Raw genomic sequence first — 12,727 nt, 5'->3', positions numbered from 1 at the left:
GTGTAAGGAGACTTTTCCCATTGGCACTATTATATCAATTGTTGACTTTGCTGAAAACTACACATTGCAGCCTCAAAATGAGACACAATCTCAGTATTACAACTCCATTTAGATTGTTATTTTTGTCCACATAACATATAGACATGTCCTTGATAGTGCCGAAGATAATCAGAAGATTATTAGAGAGTGCCATTTTTATATGAGTGATAATAGATCCACTCTCATGAGTTTGTACAACATTGTTTCGAGAATTATTTTGATTTCTTATAGGAGCGTGCAATTGCTATGGATAGACATATCATTTGGTCAGATAATTGCATAGGTCAATTCAAGAATGCTCGCATGTTTTATTAGTTGTGTAGGATGCACGTAGAGAGGGGGGTGCCTCATATTTGGATTTTTTTTTAGCTTGGCCATGGGAAAGGGGAACATGATGGAGCAAGGGCATATGTGAAGAGAGCTCTAGTTAAGGAGCAATTGAAGATTTCAGGAGCAGAGTTTCTTGATGCTCATAGCATTGTTGATTGGTGTAGTTCATCATTATCATAGGGGGGCTCTTAATTTAGTAGTACATGTTAGAATCTGAAAAGATTAATAACCCAGAAAACTAGTGCAAAGAGTAAATATCTAAACTATGAATGCAAATGATACAAAATCAAAATAGCATCATAGAGTTAGTCTCCAAGAGAGTAATGCAAATGCTGGAAGCAAAATAGCATTAAGAGGATGCAAAAACAAGAGATGCAAATACAAGCCAGGTCGCATGCTTATATAGGCTAGGAAGAGGGAGGAGGTGTCAACACCAACCAATGAGGAGCAACCATCTATTGGACTAAAGATAGCAAAGTATCTTCCCAAGATAGCTAATGGATGCTCACATGTAGGAAGGTGACACCTCACAACCATTCACCTAATAAGACATGCTTTATTAACCTAAGCGAGATTATTAAAAAGTGTAGGAAAAACCTAGCAAAATAGGAAAAATAAAAAATTACACGAACACCCCCCCATAAGCGAAGCTTAGGTGGATGTAGAAATGGGTCCTGGCAAGTCAAGCCTGATGAGGTACCCATGTACATAAGATTTCTCAAAAGAGAGAGAAAAGAGACCCCCCCACAAAAAAGTCAGGACTCCGAGTGAGAGGAAGAGGCCCCCCCAAAAGATGAAGCATCCTGCACCCCCAGCAAAGCTCGCAAATGAAGGAACTTGCTCTCAGTGAAGGGTTTGGTGAAGATATCAGAAACTTGCTCGGAAGTCGGACAATAGCAAAGGTCAATGACATGACCATGGATGAGCTCCCGGATGTAGTGCATGTGGACCTCTATGTGTTTGGTCCGTTGATGATGAACTGGATTCCGTGAGATCTGAATGGCACTCTGGTTGTCACAAAATATGACTGATGGCCGTCTGATCTGGATACCAAAATCAGTGAGAAGATGTTGAATCCAAATGGCCTCAGCAGCGGCATTTACAGCCCCCCGATACTCAGCCTCAGTAGAAGAAAAAGCAATAGCAGACTGCTTTTTGCTCGACCAATAAACATGACTTGACCCAAGTGAGAAGCTATACCCTGAAGTAGACTTGCGATCCTCAGAATCACCTGCCCAATCTGAATCTGTGTAGCCCACCAAATCAAGCTCAATATCTACTGTGTAGTGAATCCCACAACTATGAGAACCCTGACTGTAGTGAAGGATCCGCTTGGCTGCTTTTCAGTACAACTCATAGGGCTCCTGCATGAATCGAGAGACCATGCCTACAGCATAGGAGATGTCAGGTCTCGTATGAGTCAGATAAATGAGACTCCCAACAAGTTGGCGATACAAAGTGCCATCAACAAGTGGAGAAGAACATTGAGCCTCAAGTTTGACTCTAGAAAGGAAGGGAGTCAGAGCAGGCTTACAGTCAGCCATATGAAACCTCGAGAGTAAATCTAGAGCATACTTGGATTGTGTGATGGTGATCCCAGAAGGAGACTGAAGGATCTCAATCTCAAGAAAGTAATGCAACAAGCCCAAGTCAGTCATCAAAAAACTGTCCTGAAGGGCCACTTTGACAGCCTTAATGGTGGGTGAAGAACTTCCTGTGATCAGCAAGTCATCAACATAAAAAACCAAAAATAGAAGTGAATCACCCTGTTGCAAAATGTAGACATTAGGATCAGAATGGCACCGAGTGAACCCAACTGATAGAAGGAAGGAGTCCATCTTGGCATACCAGGCCCGAGGAGCCTGTTTGAGGCCATAAAGAGACTTTCGAAGACGACACACAAGTGAAGAATCCTGAAGGAAGCCCTATGGCTGCTCCATGTAGATCTCCTCATGAAGGTCACCATGAAGAAAAACACTCTTCACATCCATCTGATGTACTTCCCAACGATTAGCTGCAGCAATGGCAAGAACAATTCGAATGGAATTCATTCGGGCAACTGGCGCAAAAGTCTCAAAGTAGTTAATCCCAGGAACCTGGGAGAATCCTTTGGCGACCAAGCGAGCCTTGTGTTTGTCAACTGACCCATTTATTACAAATTTTGTCCGATAGATCCACTTACATCGAACAAGTTTTCTTCCTTTAGGAAGAGGGACAAGATCCCAAGTGTGGTTCCTCATCAAGGAACTATACTCTTCCTGCATAGCTGTATCCCACTCAGAAATACCAGAAGCCTCATGAAAGGACTGTGGATCTGAGGCAGTAGCAATGAAGACATGTGGAGCATCCTGGAATTGTGAATGAGTTCGCTTGGTGTCTGATGGATCCCCAACCCAATCACCTGCAGACTGCGAGGTCTATCTAGCCCAAAGTGGGCAAGAAGATGGAGAATCTGGAGGGGAATCATTAACCTTTAAATGATGACTAGGAGAGGAAGGAGGTGAGTTCTTTGAATCACTTTCTGCATCAGAAGTAGAGCTAGAAGATTGTTTAGGTGAATTTGACTCATCAGAAGATCTGTCATGTATTCCAAGTGACTCTAATGTCAAGGTAGAAGGAGTTGGAGAAGTGATAGAAAGTGAGCTTGAAGATCCCTCCTCAAACTAAACACTCCTCTCAATGAATAACTCATGTGTAGTAGGGTGGAGCAACCGATAACCCTTCACACCATCAGGATAACCTACAAATATGCAAGGTCTGCTTTGCGGATCTGAGGCCTTATGTTTCTTTGTAGGAATGTGGGCCCATGCAGGGGAGCCAAAAACTCGAAAGTGCTTAACTGATGGTTTTCGACTGCTCCAAGCTTCAAAAGGAGTAACTCCCTTCAAGGCTCAGTGAGGAACACGGTTCTGGATATAACAAGCACAGTTAATGGCTTCTGCCCGATACTGTGGTGCAAGAGATCTAGAGTGAATCATACAGTTTGCCATTTCCTTCAAGGATCTATTCTTCCATTTTGCAACACCATTTTGTTGAGGATTGTATGGAACTGAATGCTGTAAATCAATCCCCTCTGAAGTGAAAAATCTTTCAAACTGATGGTTGACATACTCACCACCATTGTCTGTTCGCAAAACCTTGATGGCTTTCCCAGATTGCTTTTCTACAAAATTTTTGAAGTCTTGAAAATGATCAAATACCTCTGACTTCTGTTTGAGAAAGTACACCCATGTATATCGAGAAAGGTCATCAATGAATGTGAGGACATATCGAACCCTACTGAAAGAAGGATGTTGAAATGGACCAGCCAAATCACTGTGAACTAACTCTAGTATCTGTGAAGCTCTCCATGCCTTACTTTTGTCAAACTTTTCCTTAGGATGCTTACCAAGAATGCAACCTTGGCAAACACCTCTTGAGAATTGAATCGAAGACAACCCTGTGACCATGCTCTGCTGGTTGAGCTGATGCAAATAGCGGAAGTTAAGATGGCCAAACCGCTCATGCCATAATTTAATCACATCATTAGAGTGAGTGAGAAAAATAGATGAAGGAGGATCAGGAACAAAGTGAGAAAATAGATAGAGCCGTGACTGATGATCTGCTCTTCCAACTGCAACTACAGAATCACTATGCAACTCATGTATCTCCACTGAATCAAGAGTGAACTCAACCCGCTTGCCTACACCTGTGTGAGTGATTTGGTATATTGATAGGAGATTAGTTGATAATGAGGGTACACAAAGAACATCATGGAATGTGCCATCCCCCACATCAACAGACCCTCTCCCACACACCTCAATAGGAGTGTCATCACCCATCAAAATAGAAGGCATAGTACATGGCTCCAAGGATGCAAGTTCTTCCTTAGATGAAGCCATGTGGTGCGAAGCACCCGAATCAAGAACCCAAGTGGATGGTGAGGAAGCAACTGCAACAAGAGCTTTGCCCTTTCCTTTCCCCTTGTTGTTTTCTTTTTCTTGTTAGACTCTTCATTAGAACTTTGTTTGATAGACTCAGGAACACTAATATTATTCTTCTCAAGAATGTATGTCAAGTGATCAATTTGTTTCTTCAAACATTTATGTTCATCATGACCAGGTCTTTTACAATAGGTACATTTAACCTTTTCTTTCTTAGGCTTATTGCCCTTAGAGGATGAGGTATCAATAGTTGCTTTTGAAGCAATTGGTATCTGATCCTTCTTTTCCTCACTATTATTTTGTTTCTCATCCTTACTATTGTTGTTACTACTTTGTCCTTTTTGTTCTTTTGTGCCTTGGTTGGTTGCTAAGGCATGTGACTTAGAGGACTTAAGAGTGCCCATCTGGATTATCTTGTCTTGTTCTCGAGTGAGATTGACAGCAAAATCATCTAGAGATGGCATGGTGAATTGAGTACCAAGTGCACCCTTAGTAGCATAGAAGGTAGAGACAAACACAGAATATTCTGAACTTAGCTTAGAGAGAATACTAAGAATTAGTTGTTCATATTTCTTTTCAATTCCACATTGTTTTAACTGCAGCCTTAGTGATTTCAATTTGGTGAAGAAATCTTGGATTGTGTTGAAATTGCTTGGATTCAAACTAATTAATTCATTTTTCAACATATGACCCCTCATTGAATCTTGTGTGCCAAATAATGTTTCTAGCTTTGTCCATTCTTCATTTGGTGTATCCAAAGACTCAATGTGAAATAGAAAGTCAGGAGAAACAGACAAACACAATGTTCCATATGCCTCATCACATTTTTTAAACCACTTAGGCTTGTCTTCATCTTTAGCAGGTTCAGTTTCAAGTCCCATAGTTATCCTATTTATTCTAGCTTTCCTTAAGTGAATTATCATGCATGATTTCCACTCAAAGTAATTGTATGGAGTTAGGATGGGCATATTTGTTTGATCCATGATGAAGGAATGCAAAGAAATGCTAAAAAGAAGAGAACCCAGCCACGACAATGCCCCCCCTTTTTACTCAATCAAAGAACCCCCGCGCCCCCCCCCCCCCAAAGAAATATGATTTGGCACTTTATTTTAGTGCATTTACAACTACCACTAGAAAGAGATACTTAGTTGTCTTGATTTCAATGCATTACAAACCCTCATGAAGAGCATATGCTAAAAGTGAAACTTGGGCACAATAATCAAAGAAAAAAATAGCACCACTGTGATCTACTCAAAAAATTATGCACTTTCAAAAAAAGAATCGCCTCGATACGAGGTCGTATGAGAAAGTTATGATCCTCTGAAGTTTCCAAAATGAGAACTGTGCACAGTCACGGCTGAGAATCTGCAATTTTTGAAGAATTCATGCATGAAAATTAAAAAATAACTCCACTAGTGGATAGAGCACAAAAAAATAGCCAAGTTCATAATAAGAATCATCAAAATCGAAGTCTGTACGAGCAAGAACGAGACATTTGAAAACTGTATTCAAATCTGCGGCTGCCAATGGAGAGGGGTATGGCTGTACCTTTGCATGGTTGATTCTGAAAAATATACAGCTTGCATGCAAAATCTAAAAGATACCCAGATGGTTTTTCGGGGCTGCGAACAAAACCCAGAAAGTGTTTTTCTTGCTGATGAACAAAAGATGTTGCTGTAGTGTAAATCAGACGCCTTTAATAATAAAAAATGGCTCCAAAAATCAAAAAACGACCCCAGCAACCAAAATATGACATGCAAATGCTGGATCAGATTCTTAAGTCCATCAATGGCATGCTGGAACTTGCAAAACTGATTGAAAACTCCAAATATGCAAGTTGGTTGTCAGATTTGAGATTGAAACCCCAGAGAAAAACTGTTTTTGTCAAAAAAAATTTGATTCTCAGGATCATCCAAAGATGCAAGAGAAAAACATACTTCATTTTTCAAAAAACTACAATAAAGTTTATTTGCCCCCCCCGAATCTCTCAAATAAGGAAACTAAAATTTACTCTTGCACATAGAAAAGCTCTGATACCATGTTAGAATCTGAAAAGATTAATAACTCAGAAAACTAGTGCAAAGAGTAAATATCTAAACTATGAATGCAAATGATACAAAATCAAAATAGCATCATAGAGTTAGTCTCCAAGAGAGTAATGCAAATGTTGGAAGCAAAATAGCATTAAGAGGATGCAAACACAAGAGATGCAAATACAAGCCAAGTAGCATGCTTATATAGGCTAAGAAGAGGGAGGAGGTGTCAACACCAACCAATGAGGAGCAACCATCTATCGGACTAAAGATAGCAAAGTATCTTCCCAAGATAGCTAATGGATGCTCACATGTAGGAAGGTGACACCTCACAACCATTCACCTAATAAGACATGCTTTATTAACCTAAGCGAGATTATTAAAAAGTGTAGGAAAAACCTAGCAAAATAGGAAAAATAAAAAACTACACTAATAGTACACAGGTTCTTTTGGTTGGTTGAGGAAGGGCCCATAGGTGATAGATTAGATTGTGCTACAGTGAGAAACTCATAAAAAATGCATTTATTCTGGAGCTCTGGTTCTAGTACATGGATCATTTGGACACGACAACTAGTTTTCTTTTGTCCTCGTTTATTTTAGTGTGATTGGGATCAGTATGAGTCGAGTGAGTGGGTGGACACATGGGCTCCACATTATCTTACTCCATTGTCTATCATACCCTCTATTAGAAATGATGACATGGAAAGTTCACTTGAGGATAACCATCTATCAGATCTTTTTCAGCTGGGACATGTCTTTGTATTGGTTGCACCACATGGGAATGATGAGAAATTAGATTATTGGTTAGCATATTGTGTAAGAGGTAAAAAAAAGCTTGCACAACCGATCACAAATGATGATGGATTCACATATCCTTCTGGTTCAGTGGTTATTGTTGGAACATGGCTACGGACATACATGCTTAGAAGGAATGAAATTCCTACATTCGAAGACTATCAGAAGCACAAAACAATTCTCATATATTTGCATCTTATTATAGCAACAACTGTGAAGTTGTTAAAGCATCAAGGAAGACCAAAAGTGAAAGAACTTTTTACTATTACTAATGCTAGTCTTGAAGCCCTATTGGAGACCCTAAAACAGAGAGAGGACCCTACTGGAACACTCGACTAGGTATATTTACTTCTTATGTTATTTTGTTCATAATGATTTGGTGAAACGATTATTATCTTGTTTAATAAAATAAGTTACTAATATTTTTTATGATATTGGAATGTAGGTAAATCATGAAGAGTAGCCATGCATGAAGATAAAAAACTAAATAAGGAGCAAAATGAAGAAAAATCTATTCTATTTTTGACACTAGTTTTTTTGACACTATGATTTTTGACACTATGACTTTTGGTAGTTGTGTATTGATGTAATAATGATAAAAAACTTGAGATATTGTAAATGTAAACTTGTTGATTTAATGTAAGAAAAAAAGATGATTTTACTTAATGTAATTTATGTGGAGGGACTTAAAAAATGATGATTTTAATATATACTAACACCAAACTTACACTGTGCCCAATGCAAAAAACTTTCAAGAGAGGTAAAAAATAATGTTTTTACTTAATACTAACCCTAGTGACACCCTTGTTCCAGCCGTGGAGAGCCTCCATCGTTCACAGCCACCCCATATCGAAGAGTCTCCTAGGTGCTCTAAGTGTGTTTCGAGGTCGATCTTTCGAGGGTTGTAACTCAGAGCTCATGAGGGATATTGATGAAATGTTGAATGCCATAGTACGGTCATGCCTAGGCATAAAATAACCTATCTCATTTTTGAGAGATCACATTTCGTTTGGATTCAGCACAACAATCTCGCTTGATGCCAAAACTCGTAGTGTGCCTCAGTTCATAGGTGCATCATAGCATAACTTTGAAACCATTGATCTTGGCATCGAATCATTAGTGCCATTAGCTCTAGATGGGCCAATGAATCCTAGTGACAGCCTTGTTCCAGCCATGGAGAGCCTCCATCATTTGCGGCCACCCTGTACCAAAGAGTCTCTAAGGTGCTCTAAGTGTATTTCCAGGTATATCTTTCGAGGGTCGTAACTTAGAGCTCATGAGGGCTATAAATGGAAGGTTGAATGCTACAAGATGGTCATGCCGAGGCCTAAAATAACCTATCTAATTTTTGAGAGATCACATTCCATTTCGATTCGGCACAGTGATCTCCCTCGATGCCAAAATTCATAGTGTGCCTGAGTTCATAGGTGCATCACAGCATAAATTTGAAACCGCTGATATTGGCATCAAATTGTTAGCACCATTAGCTCTAGATGGGTGGGTGAACCCTAGTGACACCCTTTCTTTGGCTATAGAGAGCATCCATCGTTTGTGGCCACCCTGCACCAAAGAGTCTCCAAGGTGCTCTAAGTGTGTTTTGAGGTTGATCTTTTGAGGGTTGTAACTCAGATCTCATGGGGGCTATTGATGAAACATTGAATGCTATAGGATAGTCATGCTGAGTCCTACAATAACCTATCTCATTTTTGAGAGATCACATTCCATTTGGATTCGGCATAGTGATCTCGCTTGATGCCAAAACTCGTAGTGTGCCTCAGTTCATAGGTGCATCACAACATAACTTTGAAACCACTAATCTTGGCATCAAATCGTTAGTGCCATTAGCTCCAGATGGGTGGGTGAACCCTAGTGACACCCTTGTTCTAGCCACAGAGAGCCTCCATCATTTGCAGCCACCTCATACCAAAGAGTCTCCAAGGTGCTCTAAGTACATTTTGAGGTTGATCTTTCGAGGGTTATAACTTAGAGATCATGAGGGCTATCGATGAAATGTTGAATGGTACAAGACGGCCATGACTAGGCCTAAAATAACCTATCTCATTTTTGAGAGATCACATTCTGTTTGGAATCGGCATAGTGATCTTGCTCGATGCCAAAACTCACAGTGTGCCTCAATTCATAGGTGCATCACAACGTAACTTTGAAACTACTGATCTTGGCATCAAATCGTCAATGACATTAGCTTCAAATGGGTGGGTGAACCCTAGTGACACCCTTGTTCTAGCCGCTGAGAGCCTCCATCGTTCGCGGCCACCCCATACCAAAGAGTCTCCAAGGTGCTCTAAGTGTGTTTCGAGGTCGATCTTCCAAGGGTCATAACTCAGAGCTCGTGAGGGCTATCAATGAAATGTCAAATGATATAGGATGGTCATGCTGATGCCTAAAATAATCTATCTCATTTTTGAGAGATCACATTTCATTTGGATTCGGCACAGCGATCTCACTTGATGCCAAAACTCGTAGTGTGCCTTAGTTCATAGGTGCATCACAATGTAACTTTGAAATTGTTGATCTTGGCATTGAATCATCAACAACATTAGCTCCGAATGGGTGGGTGAACCCTAGTGACACCCTTGTTCCATCCATGGAGAGCCTCCATCGTTTGTGGCCACTTTGTACTGAAGACTCTCCAAGGTGCTCTAAGTGCATTTTGAGGTTGATCTTTTGGGGGTCGTAACTTAGAGCTTGTGAGGGCTATCGATGAAATGTCAAATGATACAAGATGGTCATGCCAAGGCCTAAAATAAATTATCTCATTTTTGAGAGATCACATTCTGTTTGGATTTGGCACAACGATCTCGCTTGATGCAAAAACACATAGTGTGTCTCAGTTCATAGGTGCATTACAGCGTAACTTTGAAACCACTAATCTTGGCATCAAATCGTCAATGCCATTAGCTCCAGATGGGTGGGTGAACCCTAGTGACATTTGTTGTTAGAAAAGTTTGCACCCTTGTCCAAAATTTTAACCTAAGGATAACCTTGTGAAACATGGAAATGACCTCAAAGTGTGGGACTTGCACTCTGAGGTCGAATCTCTAGAGAAGGTCAATTTCCTGTACTATCCAGATGCACCTAACTACTCTTTGAAGGAAAAGGGAGAAGGAGACTAAAATTAAAATGCAGAAAGGGAAAGGTGGTGATGCACTGAGATAGAATGGTGGTTACGACTCTGTCCATGTATGCACAACACATCAATGAGAAGTTTAGAGTACACTAGTCTCGACTCTATTCTATCTCCAAGAATCCACACGCATGTTTGGAACTGGTTAAAGTGCTAAAAGGAAAGACATCTTTACTTAAACAACAACCATCAAAAATTTGGACACAATGTATAAACCTTGAAAACTAGAAAGAAACACCCACCAAAAGGAAATATACATGCACATTTGATAAATGGCAAGAAGAGGTAAGAAAGGAAAACTACTTCATTAATGGAAGGCACAAAATTACATAGCATAGTGCTGCTACAAAAAATGCAGACAGAGTAGAACCTGGAAAAAGTATTTACAACTGCCTTTTAAAGAGCTCAGACATAACTCAGATATTTTCTACCCTAAACCAAACCTAACCACTACACCTAGAAATTACTAAAAATCTAGAAAGAAATCTGATCATGGAACAACTCTAGATGTAACAATAACCAAAATTCAATGTATCTAGCTGTAAGAGATCAAAATCCAAAAGATTTGATCATTAAATTTAATAAAGAAGCATGGAGATGCATTGATGATGTGGAAAAAGGCCCAAAATGTTGGTTTACATTGGAGAAACAATCATTGCAATGTGCCATGACTGCCACAAATAAATTTGCAATGTTGTTAAAGAAAATACAAGATAAGATAACACACACATTAACCTATCGTGAAAATATAGAGTTTACCTACGTGGAATAAATTGAACTGCCTAGAAAATGATGTGAACTGTTGATGTAGATCTTCATTTGATTATGGATGGTTTAGATGCTGCAAAAAATATCTCCAACTGATGAATAAGACATAACCGTAGATCCAATATCTCCACCTAACCACACAGACGGCTGAGATGCACTCAAAAAATATCCAAAGATTCACCAAGATCTAATGGCCATCATATCTTCGCAAGAGCAAAAGGAAGTAGTGCAAAAATATGACCACCATCTGATTAAAAGAAACCCAACATAAGAAGGATCCACCATGTGGCATGCAACAATTGGTCAACACATTTCTTGAATGTTCAATTGAAGAGACAATAGTTATTTCATGATTTTGAAAAGAGCAAAAGGGTTACTCCCCGAAATGGCAAGAAAGATTAATGTAGAATGTTAATCTAATGAAAAAATGTGTGTTAACCTGCAACTTAGCTCATGAAGAAAAAATGAGCCAACTCGGTAAGTGGTCATTATGTTGCATGAAAAAACTACCTTGTAACTTTGCATAGTGACATAGTGACCATGGTTAATGCACAATGAGAATCCTAGTAGAAATGCATGTTAACCCAAAACTTGACACATGAAGGAATTGTGAGCCAACTCAGTCAATGAAGGGATTGAGCTAGCTCAACACATGAAGGAATTATGCTAGCTCGGCATATGAAGAACCTGAGTTAACACGAGATGTTAACTCAATCGTGAAGCATGTTAAGCCACATCAAAAGAATCTAGCCCATTGAAGATCTCTTAGATTAATTATCAATGATGGGCTGAATGGGGGTCAAGATGGCAAACAACACCCTTTTTTCAGCCGCAAAGAGCCTCCATCATTCATGGCCACCTTGTACCGAAGAGTCTCCAAGGTGCTTTAAGTGCATTTCGAGGTCAATCTTCTGAGGGTCATAACTTGGAGCTCATGAGTGCTATTGATGAAAAATTTAATGCTATAGGACAGTCATACCGAGGCCTAAAATAACCAATCTCATTTTTGAGAGATCACATTCCATTTGGATTTGGCACAATGATCTCACTCAATGCCAAAACTCATAGTGTGTCTCAGTTCATAGGTGCATAATAGCATAACTTTGAAACTGTTGATCTTGGCATAAAATAATTAGTTCCATTAGCTCTAGATGGGTGGGTGAACCTTAGTGACACCTTTTTTCTAGTTGCAGAGAGCCTCCATCATTCATGACCACCCTGTATCGAAGAGTCTCCAAGGTTCTTTAAGTGCATTTTGAGGTTGATCTTCTAAGGGTTGTAACTTGGAGCTCGTGAGGGCTATCAATGAAATGTCAAATGTTACAAGATGGTCATGCCAAGGCCTAAAATAACCTATCTCATTTTTGATAGATCACATCTCATTTGGATTCAGCACAAGGATCTCGCTCGATGCCGAAACTCATAGTGTGCCTCAGTTCATAGGTGCATCACAGCGTAACTTTGAAACCATTGATCTTGGCATCGAATCATCAGTGTCATTAGCTCTGAATGGGTGGGTGAACCCTAGTGACACCCTTTTTCCAGTCGCAAAGAGTGTCCATCATTCGTGGCCACCCCATACCGAAGAGTCTCCAAGGTGCTCTAAGTGTATTTCAAGGTCGATCTTCTGAGGGTCGTAACTCGAAGCTCATGGGGGCTATCAATGAAATGTCAAATGCTACAAGATAGTTATG

The sequence above is a fragment of the Cupressus sempervirens genome, chromosome 4 (assembly GCF_028749045.1).
Source record: "Cupressus sempervirens isolate cs-2001-9-10 chromosome 4, ASM2874904v1, whole genome shotgun sequence".
In the NCBI taxonomy this organism is placed as follows: domain Eukaryota; kingdom Viridiplantae; phylum Streptophyta; class Pinopsida; order Cupressales; family Cupressaceae; genus Cupressus; species Cupressus sempervirens.
The sequence above is the reverse complement of the archived record's forward strand: the minus strand, read 5'-3'. Positions refer to the sequence as shown.